Raw genomic sequence first — 16,138 nt, forward strand, 5'->3', positions numbered from 1 at the left:
AAGCTGCTCAGCAACTCATTTATAGTCAACACTACTTTAGCGGTTTCAAACAGAGGGTATACAACACAGAGGGATTACTTAACTTTCAACACCCAACATACTGTATATGACGTGTAACTTTTTGACAGCGTGTAACATCACAGGCAGCATGCCACACACTGCCAATGTATACAGCTGCTGACAGCCATAAATAGCAGGAGGCCTTCTTCCTGATTGGTCCAGCTGTTGATGGAAGGTCTCCTCCCAGCCAGATCTCCTCCCACGCAGGACCTGAGCTGAATGAGTGAGTCAGTGGGACTACTAATATAAGCCCTGTGCAGTAAATAAAATAATAAATAGAACCCTTCTCAGATACACAAAACGTTCTTATTTTGGCCATCACCTCCATGGCCATCACCATTGAGAACGCTGTGGTGACGTCAACTCGGACTGCGAAGAATCTGGGTGTGACCCTGGACGATCAACTGTCGTTCTCGGCTAACATCGCATCAGTGACACGGTCCTGCAGATTCCTCCTCTACAACATCAGGAGGATTCGCCCCTTCCTCACGGAGAAGGCAGCCCAGGTGCTCATCCAGGCTCTTGTCATCTCCCGCCTGGACTACTGCAACTCCCTCCTGGCTGGTGCTCCGGCATCTGCCATCAGACCTCTGGAGCTTGTTCAGAAAGCTGCGGCTCGTCTGGTGTTCAACCGCCCCAAGTTCTCTCACACAACTATCCTTCTCCGTTCTCTGCACTGGCTCCCCGTAGCGGCTCGCATTCAGTTTAAAACCCTGGTGCTAGCCTATAGGGCAGTGAAAGGAACAGCTCCTTCTTACCTCCGGGTTTTGGTCAATGCCCACACCCCTGCCCGACCACTCCGGTCTGCCACCTCGGGGCGACTGACTCCCTCGCCACTCAACGGTCCTTCTGGTCGATCGACACGGTCACGACTTTTTTCTGTTCTGGCCCCACAGTGGTGGAATGAACTTCCCACTGATGTCAGAACAGTCACTGCCCATCTTTCGCCGCAGGCTGAAAACCCACCTCTTCAGGAAACACTACCCTTCCTCTTTGCCTGGCCTACTTGTTGTTAACTAGTTGTAGGAACTATTGTTGTATTGGATCTATTAGCTTGTGCTCATTTGATTTGGCTATTTTATCTCATGTGTTTATGAAAGTAGATAGCTGATATATTGCACTTTTACCTTAGCGCTAGGTATACTCTTGGTTGCTTGTTTTTACAGGAAATGCACTTAAGACCTCTGGTGATTAGTAGTTTCGTTCCCTACCTATGTTGAATGCACTTATTGTAAGTCGCTTTGGATAAAAGCGTCTGCTAAATGACTGTAATGTAATGTAATGTAATGTATTTTGTTCCTCTAATGTGTGATGAAAGCATAAACTGTACTGCCCAGTTATTGAAATCCCAAACACGGAATAAACCATGCTGCATTGATGCCTGTATACAGCCAGTATACAGTGAATAGACCTGGACCATGCTGCATTGATACCTGTATACATTGAGTATAAACAGACTTGGGTCATGCTGCATTGATGCCTGTATACATTCAGTATAAAGTAAACAGGCTTGGACCATGCTGCATTGATGCATGTATACAGCCTGTATACAGTGGCTGACTTGCCACTCTTCAGGTTTTCTTCAGAATAGGTACAGTAGGACGCTGATTTAATTAATGCAAAACGTTATAGGTGTCAAGTTACAAACTATGAGTACTTTGTTACAATACTTCGTTTTGGGGGGGATCTATACTTTACTTGAGTTCATATCACAGCTTTTACTTCAATACATTTAAAATAAGAAAATTATACTTTTACTCCACAACATTATCATTGGACACCTTGTTACTCAAATAAAATCTGAATATACTTGTTAGTCTCTCATCATCATGATATTGAATTATCCAGTCTGTTCATATTCACATGAGAACAACTGGCACTCTCGTCAAGACAATTTGCTTGGTGTCCATTGTTGTGTGGACAATTACAGGGACTTATTAGTGCCTGTTTCACAGTGTCCAGCCAGGACCAGCTAACTCCATTTTCAGTTTTTTTTTTTTTTTTCATAAATCAAGGCTATTGATCACCCTTTAGGTCTGTGTAAAATTTTTAATTCAATTTAAGGTACTACACCGGCTTCATTATTCAGGGGAGAAGTTGGCCAGACTCTTTAACATCCCAGAACCTGGCTGCCCGAGATGCAGCCAGACCCCAGCTTCACTGGGCCATATGTTCTGGACGTGCCCCTCCCTCAATACCTACTGGAGACGAATATTTGAAGTATTCTCCCATATGTGTGGAAAAGCAATAACTCCCTCTTTCCACACGGCCATTTTTGGCATAACTCCCCCTGACTGTACAGTCACATCTCCACAAGCAAACGCTTTGGCATTTGCCTCCTTATTAGCTCGTAGACTGATTCTCTTAAATTGGAAGTCCGACAAAGCACCCTCTTTCTCGCAATGGCTAAAAGAAGTCTTGTCTTTCCTACCTCTTGAGAAACTCAGGTATAGAGTGCATAGAGCCCGCAACAACTTTATTTTAGCTTGGAGTCCCTTTGTTGATTTTGTTGAAGAATTTTCATTTAACTAAAACTGTTCAGTTAATTGTTATTATTATTTTTGTACATATTTCATCTGTGTCCGACTTGTGATGTGAAGAACTGTCCCTGTTATATAGAATAAGGAGAGGTATCTCTGTCTAGAACTGTGAGAATTGTGTTTTGATTGTAATCTTGTCCCACTGCTTTGTTTTTTTGTTTTGTTTTTTTGTTTTCTTTGGAGCCTAAGGGGGGAGGGGGGAGGGGGGGGGGGTTGTATGTGTGTCTATATAGTCTTGTATGTTATATCAACGCGATCTCTTTTTTTGTATAAAATGCTATACATTTATACGTGTATATTCGTGTATGTAACATAAAAACTGTAAAATAAAGTTGTAAAAAAAACAAAAAAACAACAACTCCCCCCTCTCCTCTACAGCGCTGCTTTTCAACAGCATGAGTAGAGCGCGTTGCGCAGTGAACGAGGAGGAGGACCACGTAAACAAGCTCCCCGTAGTCTGTTAAAACTATGCAGTGTACCTGTTTATCAAACTTAGCACTGATGCTAATGTTATGAAAACAAGTAATTATATTTCTAAAATCTATTAAGTGTTTAATGAGGAGAGCAATGTGACAAGAAGAAAGGCGTTCATAGCATTTCTGTCGCGCTATTCTACTACCTCTTTGCAGAAGTTATTGTAATATTTAAAGTCCTGTTTATTATTGTAGGCCTATATAATAAGTGGCATGAAGCATCAGGGCATTAATTCACACGTTGTTGTGATGCATTGTGAGCTTGGAGATCCATTGTTAGCTTTTGAGAATTTGTACCCTTTTGAAACCTCTCCCTCAGCAGCGAGTGGAGCTATTGTTGTTTGGACACCTAACTCCACTTCAGCTTGATTTCTGGTTTCTGCTCGTCTGAAACTGCTAACTCCACTTGCGCTGGGTGTTGATTTACCCGCGATTTGGTTAAAGTGTTGATAATATAATGACACATGCAAGTATCTGACAATATATAAAGTCACTATACCAACTTTGATGAGGCAGTATTGCTTTGTTTTAAAAATATAAGGTTTTCTTCATTTCCTGAAAAACGTATATTTTGTTTTTGCGTTTCCTGAACAATGAGCGTTTTGGAGTTAGCAGTTTCTGGCTGGACAGCAGAGATATACTGCATTTAAGCATTTTGGTGTTTGATAGAATACATTATGTTGCAAGGCTTTGATTTTGAAGTAGATACATAAGATAAGAAGTAGATGTTCCAGTGTGTGTTACAGTATTTGCATGGGGCCTGGCACAGAAGTGTCTTTGTAAGAAGAGCAGTGGAGACAGGCTGGCCTGTTGCAAGTATTTCCATGTTCGTATGAATGAAAGGGTTTTGTTTGCAGTTTTAGTTACAAGTGGATGTAGACAGGGAATTATTTATTTGGTGTCATGGACAGCATCCACTTAAAACTAAAACATACGACTGTGTTAAAGCATGAGTGGTTGGATATGGAGAATTCTTTCTTTGATGTGATGGACAAAGTACACTCAAAAACAGTGAAACTCCAAACAACTAGAGTTTGGAGATGGAGAATTCTTTCTTTGGTATGATGGACAAAATCCACTCAAAGCTCAAACATAGCTGGATGGACATGAAGAATTCTCCCTTTGATGTGCACCCAAAATGTGCACCCAAAATTCACCTGTTGTGCTATTTTATGTTGATGTGTGATGTAGCTTTTGTCAAGCTTCCCAGCTCCATGGTGAAAAACATAGCTGAACTATTTGACTATTTATTGCTTTAATTACATTTTCAAAAAGTTCAAATCAGATAATGATAAAGCAGAGAGAGAGAGAGAGAGAGAGAGAGAGAGAGAGAAGCATTTCAGGTTGATTTGTTTCTTTGTACTGTGAAAAGGTCTCTGTACAAAATGTTAGATCTTTTATTCAATTAAACATTTCATTTGTATCAACTTGATCTCTCCTTTATTTAAATGTTAGCTACTTTAAGCTATGTGACTAACTTCAAAAAATAAATCTTAACTTTTACTCAAGTACGGCTTTCAAATACTGTGTATACCACTGAGAAATACTATCATTGTAAAATGTGTAGCAAATTGGTATGGGCACTGTGGCTCATTAAGAGTCCAGTAGTATACAGTACATATAGGGCTATATGCCTTTATGTTCTGGTAATATTATTGGCAGCTTATTTTGTATGTCTGTGGCAAAAGATAAGTTTGACGAAAATGTCCTTCACAACCTGGCATGGTGATGAGCCCTCAGTGTTGGCGATGGATACTGCATTTGGTCATGATGATGTAGACATCACCATGATCTCCTCTGTGCCTGTGGCAGACATCTTTGCAAAGGAAGTGATACACATACTCAGGAATTAAACTGATGTGCTTGTCTTGTTGGTGTATGGAGTGTATTGGGTGGACCCAGAGCCTTCTATTGGAGAGTTGCGTCAACAAGGGGGTCGAAACAGTGGTCACGTGGTTCATGTAAACTCGAAATAGTGACAAACACACACATATACTGTACTCCAGTGCATTCCGTAACTTCCGGTTCAGGGCTTTGTCACTATTCGGCTCCTCCAGAGCCGCAATTGGACTGGCCCGATGAAGTGAACGGAGGTGACGCAACTCTCCTTATATGGCTCTGGGTGGACCTACAGTGCAAAGCACATATGGAGCATTGGAATGGGGCCAGAGCCGCCATATTTAAAAAGAAATAAAGAATAAAGCACAGTGTTGTGAATTAAGTTGACCATCCATGTGGTCCTAAGAGTCTCCCTCCAACTAGTAAGGGTGGTGAGTGATGGTTCAGTTGAGTGACGAGCACGGAGAACAAGATGACACCAGGCAGTATCACACGACAAGTTCTGAAGTTTATTACACACATAGAGAATACATATACAGTATTGGACACATGACGTGACCAAGATATGAGACAAGGAAAAAGAACAGAATGAGTATAGAACAAAACAAGCATCTCGTATCATTGTGCACAGACGTCAGTCTATCTGATAAAGTAGTTGATGGTCATGGTATAAAGAGTATCAGTATGCGCTTACACAGATGAGAGTGATTCAACACATATGTACTGGGGTCAAGCAGATAAAGGTCAGTCCCATAATCATATAACACCTGTCATATCAAAATTGCTACATTTATCATATTTGAACACTTTTCAATGGCACCTGTAAGATACCACACATAGAGAACCAGAGGGGAGCACGCACATCCCAACAAAAACTTTTCATGTGCTGAACAACAATACGTACATTGGAGGAAAGGAAAGGAAGTTCAGTTCGCACACTGAAATTGTATTTATTCATATTTTTTTCAGCTGGGACAGACAGACAGACAGACAGACAGACAGACAGACAGACAGACAGACAGACAGACAGACAGACAGACAGAGAGAGAGAGAGAGAGAGAGAGAGAGAGAGAGAGAGAGAGAGAGAGAGACAGGCAGAGTTGCAACAATAACAACAACTGATCTGTAATTGCAGTCCATTGAAGCCTGTGAGATGAGAGATGACACAAAAACTGGGGAAGAACTTTGAAGAAGTCAAGTTATTAACATGTATTGATGGGACATGAATGCGAGAGAGAGAGAGAGAGAGAGAGAGAGAGAGAGAGAGAGAGAGAGAGAGAGAGAGAGAGAGAGAGAGAGAGAGAGAGAGAGAGAGAGAGAGAGAGAGAGAGAGAGAGAGAGAGAGAGTCCCCGACTCAGAGACTGTTTGCTAAGCCAGAAGTAGGCTCAGAGGGGCAGTCAGAGTGTGACAGCATTCGACAGCTCAGGAACACAATCAGAAAGTACAGAGAACTGCCTGAAAATTCTCTCATCTGTGACTGCACCCAAGTCCAAATGTGGGCCTGCAAGACAGGCTATGATTTTCTTTCTTTATGAACAGCATGACTGATAAGGGCTCATCCACTGAATTGACGTGCCATATACTTACTGTGTGCTTCAGGCCCCTTAATCGGCTAAGTCTAGCTCGTTCTGTGTGTGGGTGGATGGGAGAGCGAGTGGATGCACTTGATAATGGCAAGCGGGTATTGTACGGAGGTATTTGACGCGGGTCCCTCTCTAATCCAAAGTCAATAGGCCCTTTTCACATGAAGTGAGAAAACCTCAGTTCTGAGTAGAAGCAGGGTAAAAATATCAATACCTTGCAGCCTGCATTGCACAGTATATCTGTCACAAATACAGGTTATTATGACTTGGAGATCAACACATTCAAAACTTAAAAAGGCTACAGATTCTTCATTGAACAGCAACTTTTTGATTATGAAGGTAATTTGTCTAGCCCTTATGATACTATAGGATAACAGTGGTCAATCTGTTAGCTTTTTGTCTTGTAAACAAAACGTAGACAAAAATGTCAGTAACATATGAACACATTAAAACCGGGAAAGCATCTGTGTAATTTTAGATTTTTGCATTGACTATTCAAAAATAGCAGATATACAAGCTCACAGCGTGCTGCGAGCTTGTACATCTGCTATTTTTGAACATTTATGAAATATCTAAGTGTGAGAACTACTGATTTAGAAGGCATTTAGTTCAGTGTTTCTACTCCAAGAGAAAAAACAAAAACATGTGGGTTGTTTGAGGACAATTAAGACTGTGTGATACGTCAAAATGAAAATAATGTTAAAACCTTATACACTCACTGTAATCCTCATGTTTATATTCCATTATTCTTTGTTGATAATGAGATGTGACAAAATGTGTACAACGGCAACATTCATTGTTATGTCTCTATTAACAGGTTACACTTGATTCTGAAAAGGTTCCTTTGGTGATAGCCTACTGAGGTGCACGTCACATTCCTGCTGTGCTGGGAAGCCTACTTCTCACTTCTCAAACTGCTACATACAGTACCATGGGCTTCAAGACAGTATGTTGTCTGTCATTGCTCCCTACAATATGCACGCACCATTGGTACTAGGCATGATTTTGAGTTTTTAGTTTTATTTGTTTCGTTTCCTTCCCTTTTTATTCATTTTTTTCCTTCCCTCACTTATATTTTATTACCAAATTTTTTTACCAATTTTTAAACTTGCATCTTTTTTATTTACACATTGAATGTGTAAATAAAAAAGGTGCAATTTAAAAACTATGTTATACCGTTAATATCACTTGATGCCCATGTGTAAAACATGCCACAAACTTTGTCACAAAGTGACCAAGAGAACGAGAAAATGTTAGACCCCTTTCCAGCAGACATTTTGACAGGTTTGTGCTGTCTGTGCACACAGTGTTACCTAAAAGAAACAACCCAATTAATGTTATTACCTTAGTTAATACCTTCAGCTGTGTTTACTTGCCAAAATTATGCACTGTGCTATTTGTCAATGGTGTTTTCATTGTTGTGATGGATCAATTATTGGCAGTAATTGTTTGCAGGTGCAAGTCACGTTGTACATAAATCACTGATTTGGTTTTCTGAATAATCCAACTGCTGCCAATCACCAAATAAGTATTCTGTAGAGTTAAGCTAGCACACACACATGCACACTCGCACGCACGCACGCACGCACGCACGCACGCACACTCTCACTCACTCACTCACTCTCTATCTCTCAGCACTGTGCTGCCCCATGTTTAGGGCAGCACCACTGCCCTAAACATGTAATGATGTTGTCAGTAGAAATAAACAGACGCACCGGACGGAAGAAAGGGGAGGTGCCAAAGAGTTCCTGTCACTCCCCAAAATGCATATTGTGATTTCTTGGGACAAATGTGACCAAACGTCAAACAGTGACTGTTAGTGCCCAGTGCCTCCCCGGGCACTTCCTCCCCGGGCACTTCCGCACTCCAGGAATGCGGAAGTGCAGTTCTCAAACCCAAGACGGGTCCGACAAAAAATTGTTAAACCGACGGAGGCGCCCCGTCTAAAGCAGACTTGAACCATGAGAGGCATCGCCGAGCGAGCCGTCAGGCGAGCAAGTCGCCGTGCCGAGCGTTGCAAAGTCCGCTTGAGGCGACTCAGCGCCGTTCGAGTTAATGTCCCGATAGGGACAGAATCGTAACTCAAATCCCCCCTAGTCAACATGTGCCGTATTTGTCCCCCCCTTCCAGTCAACGTCCCAAGAAGTCAACCGTTTGACTTCTTGAGGTGAGAGTGTGTTGGTTTCTACACAAAAAAATGTGGTGGTTCCCCCAGAGGCAAAAACAAAGGGGGAAAAAAATCATGTTTAGAAAAAAAAAAAAAATTAAAGATTTATTTATGGGCTTTTATGCCTTTATTGATAGAACAGTAGGCTGACAGGAAGATGGGGAGTGACATGCAGCAAAGGCCATCGGGCTCGAACCCGCGACACGTTGTCATGTTACATTGAGCCTAGGTGCCTGGACCGCCACTCTCTAACATTTAACATTTCCTATGAAGCCCATGTCTATAATGCATATATAAACATACTTGTAATGCATTATAATCTGTTTGTAACACACTGCAGCACCACTTTAAGACCAGATGTGGTGCTGTGGTCTGCAGCCGTGAAGTCGGCACAAAATACGCATTGCTGGTTGCAGAGTGCAGGGAAAGTGGATGGAGTGCGAGGACGTGCCCGATGGAGGTGGGAGCAAGAGGCTTTGTTGGCAGCTCCAAGTCACGCCTGGCCTGCTCAAGGACGTGGTGGGGCTTCGGGGAGCCAGACTGAGCAAAGCCAACAAAGAACTCTCAGAGGAAGCAGAGAAAGCATGCCACTGGCTCTGGCTGAGACGACGAGACAAGGCTTGGGGGGGGGGGACATCAAAATAAGTTGAGCTGCAGGGGGTGTCAGGGAGACGTCCCTGCAACCAGGAGATGATCTGGATAGGGGGCGAAACATCCACGAACGTGGTCCCCAGCGGGAGACCCTGCAGCAAAACGTATTTTTTGGTATGCGGTCAGGTTTAGGCCTGGCTCAGGGAACAGGACGCCCCTGCCATGCATAGTCCACCAGATAAATATGTGAAAATAGCAAATCTGCAACGGCACAACGCCTCGCAAGTGAGGTTGTGGTCTATTTTCACAATTTTTTGTCTCTTTCTTAGGTGATATTTGACAATTTGGGCATTGTTTGACTATTTCTGATGATATATTTAGTTGATTACTTTTGACACAGTAATGGTCTTATTATTTATTATTTTTCATTTTAGCGGTATTTAAAAGGTCTTAAAAGTCCTGAAATTGTCACTTTAGAAATATGCAGATGCTCTGTATACACTTATACTGTGTTTGTTTACTGTTGAGTGAGAAGCAAATCATCTGGGGACCCCCCCCCCCCCCCAAAATCATCTGGGGACCCCCTGGGGGTCCCGACCCACAGTTTGAGAACCACTGGCTTAGAGTATAGTATACAGTAGTATACACCACATCCATGGCAACAGCTTAGGCTCACAATACTTGGGAGTTTCGGGAACAGACAGGATATTTTGTTCCAACATGGACCTGGGAGAAAACACTGGGTTGTTATCGGCCAAATGTGCCAAACTTGCAGCACAGAGGAGGTTGACTCCATGGCAACGCAGCCCCTGAGATGGACCGTCATTATTGTGGACATCAAAAGTAGTGTTTCTCACAGTAGTTGCCCTCCAGGTCAACAAGGTCGGTGGCCATTGACCATGAGGCAGTTATATAACGATATCACAACTCACTGAACTCAGTGTTCGGTGTCACAGGTGAGGCAGTGGCTGATTAGCTTGGCATTGCCACGCTGATCACGTGACAAGACAGCCATATAGGTATGACAGTCTTGATCCAAGGTTAAGTGCACTGTAATAATACAGCCTTCCTGACTGACGCTTTCCTGCTTTCTCTTTGCTTGACTTTCTGACAAATTGCTCTCAAGTTGACAAGGTTGCTTTAGTGTTAGTTTAACTGGGTGTAAAAATCGTCTTATACAGTTTCATCCTCTAAGTGTTAAACTAACACTCAGATTTTTGCTGTGTGGTTTCCTTGACATTTCTCTGTATGACAATAACAAAGCAAAGGGGAGGCTGGAATGTCCCAGGTGGCCTTTACCATAGAAGGACAGAGAAAGGGAGCTATGTAAGTGCATGATGTTGACATTGAACCTGGAAAAACTCAATGACATTTTTGCACAGCTCTTGTGAGGTTTCGATGGGCTAGGGACATTGCTCACAGTAAAATCCTGAGTGTTAATTTAACTCAGATTTTGCTGTGCAGCTAGAATATTAGTTTATAGTGTGAGAACCACATCGAGTTCCTTTTGTAATTGATCATATTAGAGTGCAAATTACCCTGAGTCTAATATTTTGTATTGCGTTTGCAAATATTCTACTCAAGGTCTTGCATGTTACCATATAGCCTACTGTATGTAGCCTGATATTTATAGTTGTTGTGAACTAGCATTACAGGACCTCCCATTACTCCAAATTATAGCCTACAGGAAACACTACAACTGAGAGTGACTTGGAATTAAGGTAATATATAGAGCTCTGATGAATAAATGTATATACTATTTTTGTTTGAATGTTATTTGTTCCCCGTTTTGCTGCTGTTGTGACCGTTGAGACCATGCCTGTTTGAAGGTAGTCAAAAATGTTAAACATGTTAAAGCATTTTGGGGTCATTATATTGTCAAACAATATAATAAAGGAAAAAGAAAAAGCTAAAATACAAAAAAATAGCCAATCTACAAACTCACAATGTGAGCCTGAAAATCTGTTATTTTTATTCATCATACTAGAAGTATATACTGTAGGCCTTACATGTAAGTGGTTAACATGTTTGAAAAACATGTGTGCGGGGGTGCGTGCATATATACAGTACACATGATGGGTTTCTCAGCTTGTGTCAGATGTAAGAAGAGAGGGCTTCCCAGGAGAGAAGGTTGGGAACCCGAGTAAGGATCAGAGATGAGTAAGATCAGAGATGTGTGCATTATTCATATTTCTATCTAAAATATTCTTTGGTTTTATCCCCATTTTGGTTGTTGTTTGTTATAATAATGTCTCTGTATTTTAGTTTCTGTGACAAATGCCAATCATTTCCTTTGTAAGAATGCACAATGGTTTAAAGACTTTATTTTGTTCACCAGAACACACTTGCCCAGTCATAATTTCTGACACATTGAAAGCATACACCAAAAGGCAAATTAGAAATTAATCAGACAATTTGTGAAAGCATTTATGAGAAATCATAATAAAACATCACACATTTTCCAATGACTCACAGCTCGTCATGACATGAAACATAGTACTATTAAAACTAATTACTCATCTTCACAGAATGCAATTATATCAGAATGAAACAAGGTAAAGTCTAATTCAGTGGTTCTCAAAGTGGGGTCCGGGGACCTTCATGGTTCCTTGAGGGTTTTCCAAATGGACCCTTACAAGTCTATCACTCTTAGAGTCATGGGGTCCTTGAAATTAAAAAAGCTTGAGAACCACTGGTCCAACTTTTAGCCAAGCAGACCAAGAAAAACACCTTTAAATAGCATGAGGAAGAGGCCCTTCTCCACCAGAAATAAATGACACATTTTCATCAAAAATGTAACAGTTTGAAGAGGCTCTGTCCACTTGGAACAAATTAATAACTGCATTTCAAGACATGGACAAGCCTTGGATATTATATTCATGACTTCTTAGGTTTTTAAAGCAACACATAATTGGGCCAGGATGGCTTCCATATATTTGGGCCAGAAATCATTAACATTAGCTATTCCACTTAACACTGAACTAGAAAAAGTAGGAACAAATTTCACAGAATATGAATTGATGTAAGTCATTTCAGGACTTCAGAAATCTTGATGGTGAAATTGACCATAAAATGTCTCACAGCTACAGATAAAAAGCACCACATATGTGGAAATAGTGGCACTCCAGAAGATAAAAATGCACGATTTTTTTTGGGAGTGCCACTTTTTCCACTATTTAATACTTAGTATTTAATACTAAGTATTGAATGTAGCTGAGCTCCCACAGCCAAGGGGGAAAAGCCCCTGCCATACAGTACGTGCTAAGGCTGGCATGGGCGATATTGACCAAATCAATTATCAGAATATTTTTGGGGCAAATACCTTGATATCGATATTGTGACAATAATATCGTATCGTGAAAATAATTATTTTTATATTATCTGTTCAAACATACCGAAGATACAGTAGCAGATGTTCAAGATCACAACGTGACACGTGAGCTTGTAGATCCGCTATTTTCTCTATTTTATTCCATTGTGATATTAAATCTAGTCTCGTATCACAATATCGATATAATATTGATTAATTGCCCAACCCTAAGAAGTGCTGTACAATTTGTCTTCGTTTAAAGTTCATAGAGAAAGGTTAAGGAATCCATAACATTCATAAATTCATTAGTGCTTCCACTGAGAAAAATGTCCTTACCAATTAATTCCTTTTTTTCTACACCACAGGCACTGAAGAACAAAAATCCATAACATATATATATATATATTATTTTCACAATTATTGTAAATATCATCATACCTGCTGCACATGTTGTCTGTGCCAAATAGTTGCTGGATGTGAAAACCAAGTACTACAATGTAAACAAGCCCTCTGGGCTTTTTGTGTTGTGCTCTTAGTGTTTTGGCCCACTTGCAATGGCCTCACGGCCCAGTTCTCGACCTGTGGGCCGGGAGAACCAGAGTGTTAACCCATAAGACCTGAGTCGATTCTTTTTTTTTTCCTAAATCCTAACAGTTTTTTGAAAAATATATATATTTTTTAAATTCAAGATTTTTTAAAAATAGCAGATCTACAAGCTCATAGCACGGCACTCGGTGCCGCGCTATGAGCTTGTATATCTGCTATTTTTGAATAGCCAAAGAAATCTAAAGTGACACAGATGCGTTCCAGGTCTTAATGGGTTAAGACATAGCAAGGATACAGTAAGTGAAAGTGGGGCTGATGCTGTTGATGATGGTGTTCAAACTGTATGTTTTGAACAGAAAGGGACATTCTCAGTCAGCAAGCTGCCCTGGCCTTAAAGGCTTATATATTTGAAGCTGTGGATCATACATTCTACGGCTTATTCATTGCTTGTTAGGCTGATCTATTATGCTCATTGTTAGTTCACAGTTGTGCCTTCGGATCCGCTCAGCTTACCCCTCATCACATGGAAAGCCATCGATTTACAAATTTGTTTGGTGCACAGAGTGAAGTTATTCAACCAGAAAATCACAAGAAATTGTGTTCTAGTCAAGCTCATTCTAATGAATGAGTCCAAATCCCTAACTCAGTAATTGCATTCAGTGGGGAGACATAAATTGCCCTAAAAGGGCCACACCAAGTTTATGGCGGAACTAGGAAATAATTACACTGCAAAATTGGTTAGGAGCAGAACTTGTCAAACATGTAATACTTCCTCTCAAACGTTGTTTGCTCTCATCTTCTTTGGGGATTTTTATATGATTATTTGAACAGTAATATTCCATAATCCATTTTTTTTTGTGTAATACATTTTTCAAAACAGAGCCTACAGCCCTTCAATCTGCTATGCAGGGCCCAATCCAAAGATTTAAAGGGTAAGTGATATTTTTTGGTTAAAAAATGTTAAAGCATTATATTCTGATAGTAATCATTGCTATAGAGTGTTTGCTCAGTAACAGGGGTCTCCCCGTCTCTCCAGCTCTTTAATAAGCAGAAAATACATTTTCAAGATTTCAGCCAATCAGGAGAGAGAACCCATTTATTAGCTTAATTTCTATAGTATTCCACATCCAATTGTGTCTGCTCATTTCTTTGTGTCATCACTTCCAATTTCATTTCTTTAATCTGTAACCTGAGTTCTCTATCCTGATTGGACAAAATTGGTGGCCCGACCTGAAAATGCATTTTCTGTTTAATAGAGAGCTGGAGAGACATGGAGACTCATGTTACCGCTCAAACACTCTATAGCAAAGCAATGATCAGAATCTGAATATAGAGCTATTTAACACTTATTTTAACCAAAGAAAATCACTTACCCTACCTTTAAAATATGGAAAATATTTGTGTTAGAACAGCACAAAGAGGTACTTTACACCACCAGCGTCAAATCATATTCTTAATAATCACAGCTCACACAGACACACAATTTGTTAGCAGGTGCATTGATATTGATTAGCAGGCATGTTGATATTGATCAGCATGTGACATCTTCTTTGAGGAGCTTTGAATAATTGATCTGTTAAAGTGACACAAGGAGGCAGTCAGATCGATACAGGAAACTTTTATTCTGAAACCTACTATGTAAAAACACAGAGGTTCATTTATAGATGAATCTCTTTGTGAACAATCTTGTGCATAGTATTGCTGGCAGTGGAATGTGATATCATAGTGGCAGTGATACCAGATACCATAGTGATACCATAGTGATACCAGATACCATAGTGATACCATAGTGATACCAGATACCATAGTGATACCATAGTGATACCATAGTGATACCAGATATCATAATGATACCAGATTGATACCATAGTGATACCAGATACCAGTGATACCAGATATCATAGTGATACCAGATATCATAATGATACCAGATTGATACCATAGTGATACCAGATATCAACAGGGGCCCTGGTTCTCCCATCCTGGATCACAGGAATAGTGGTGGAAAGGAACTAAGTACATTTACACAAGTACAATTTTGATACTTTTACTTTATTTGAGCATTTTTCAAATGTTATACTTTAGAACTAGAACACTAACGTCGGGTGATTTTCACCCACACAATTATGGTCATGTGATTTTCATTGTGTTGCTGATGTCTGGGGTCAGTGACATCATCGAAGGTAGGCTTGTTTCCCTGCCCGCATCCCTGGTTTTTGGGTTAGTGATAAAGAGGTTTTTTTTTTTAAATCGGGATTGTGGGAGCACAGTTGTCATGTAGGGAGACTGTGTCTTCACTGGACAAGGCTCACATGTTCCAGGAATGGGTGGACCAATGAAGAAGTTCCCAGCTACATTTTTTGGGGGGAATTCTTTGTTAACAATGATGGTGTGATTTTATTCAACATTAGTGTTCTAGGGTAAAGTATATTTTGATTCCAATATGTTTGTACTTTTACTCAAGAAGTACTATACAGGACTACTTTTACTAGTACATTCCACCGCCAGGAATACTATGTACAAGATTGTTCACAAAGAGATCCATCTATAAATGAACCTTTGTGTTTTTTTTGTAGGTTTCAGAATAAAAGTTTCCTGTATCGATCTGACTGCCTCCTTGTGTCACTTTAACAGATCAATTTTTCAAAGCTCCTCAAAGAAGATGTCGCATGCTGATCAATATCAACATGCCTGCTAATCAATATCAATGCACCTGCTAACAAATTGTTTCCTTATCATCTTACTCCAAGGTTGTCACCCATTCGGCTTTATCTATGGTTGCCTCCTAGCTGTTCCCTACAGCTCAGCTGTAATGGTACAATTTCAGTTAGCTGAAGTAGTTTCTCAAACATCTTCATGTCAAGGACCCCCAAAATGATATGCAATTGGTCAGGGACCCCCATCCAGAAATCCCATAAGAGAAGATTTATTTTAAATATTTGTAAAATTATTCAACCTTTTTCACAATAAAAAAAAAAATTAATGAAAAATATGTTTTTAAAGGACAATATAAGATATTAATATGGTA

Source organism: Gymnoscopelus microlampas (genome assembly GCF_963454915.1).
Source record: "Gymnoscopelus microlampas genome assembly, chromosome: 4".
NCBI classification, from domain to species: domain Eukaryota; kingdom Metazoa; phylum Chordata; class Actinopteri; order Myctophiformes; family Myctophidae; genus Gymnoscopelus; species Gymnoscopelus microlampas.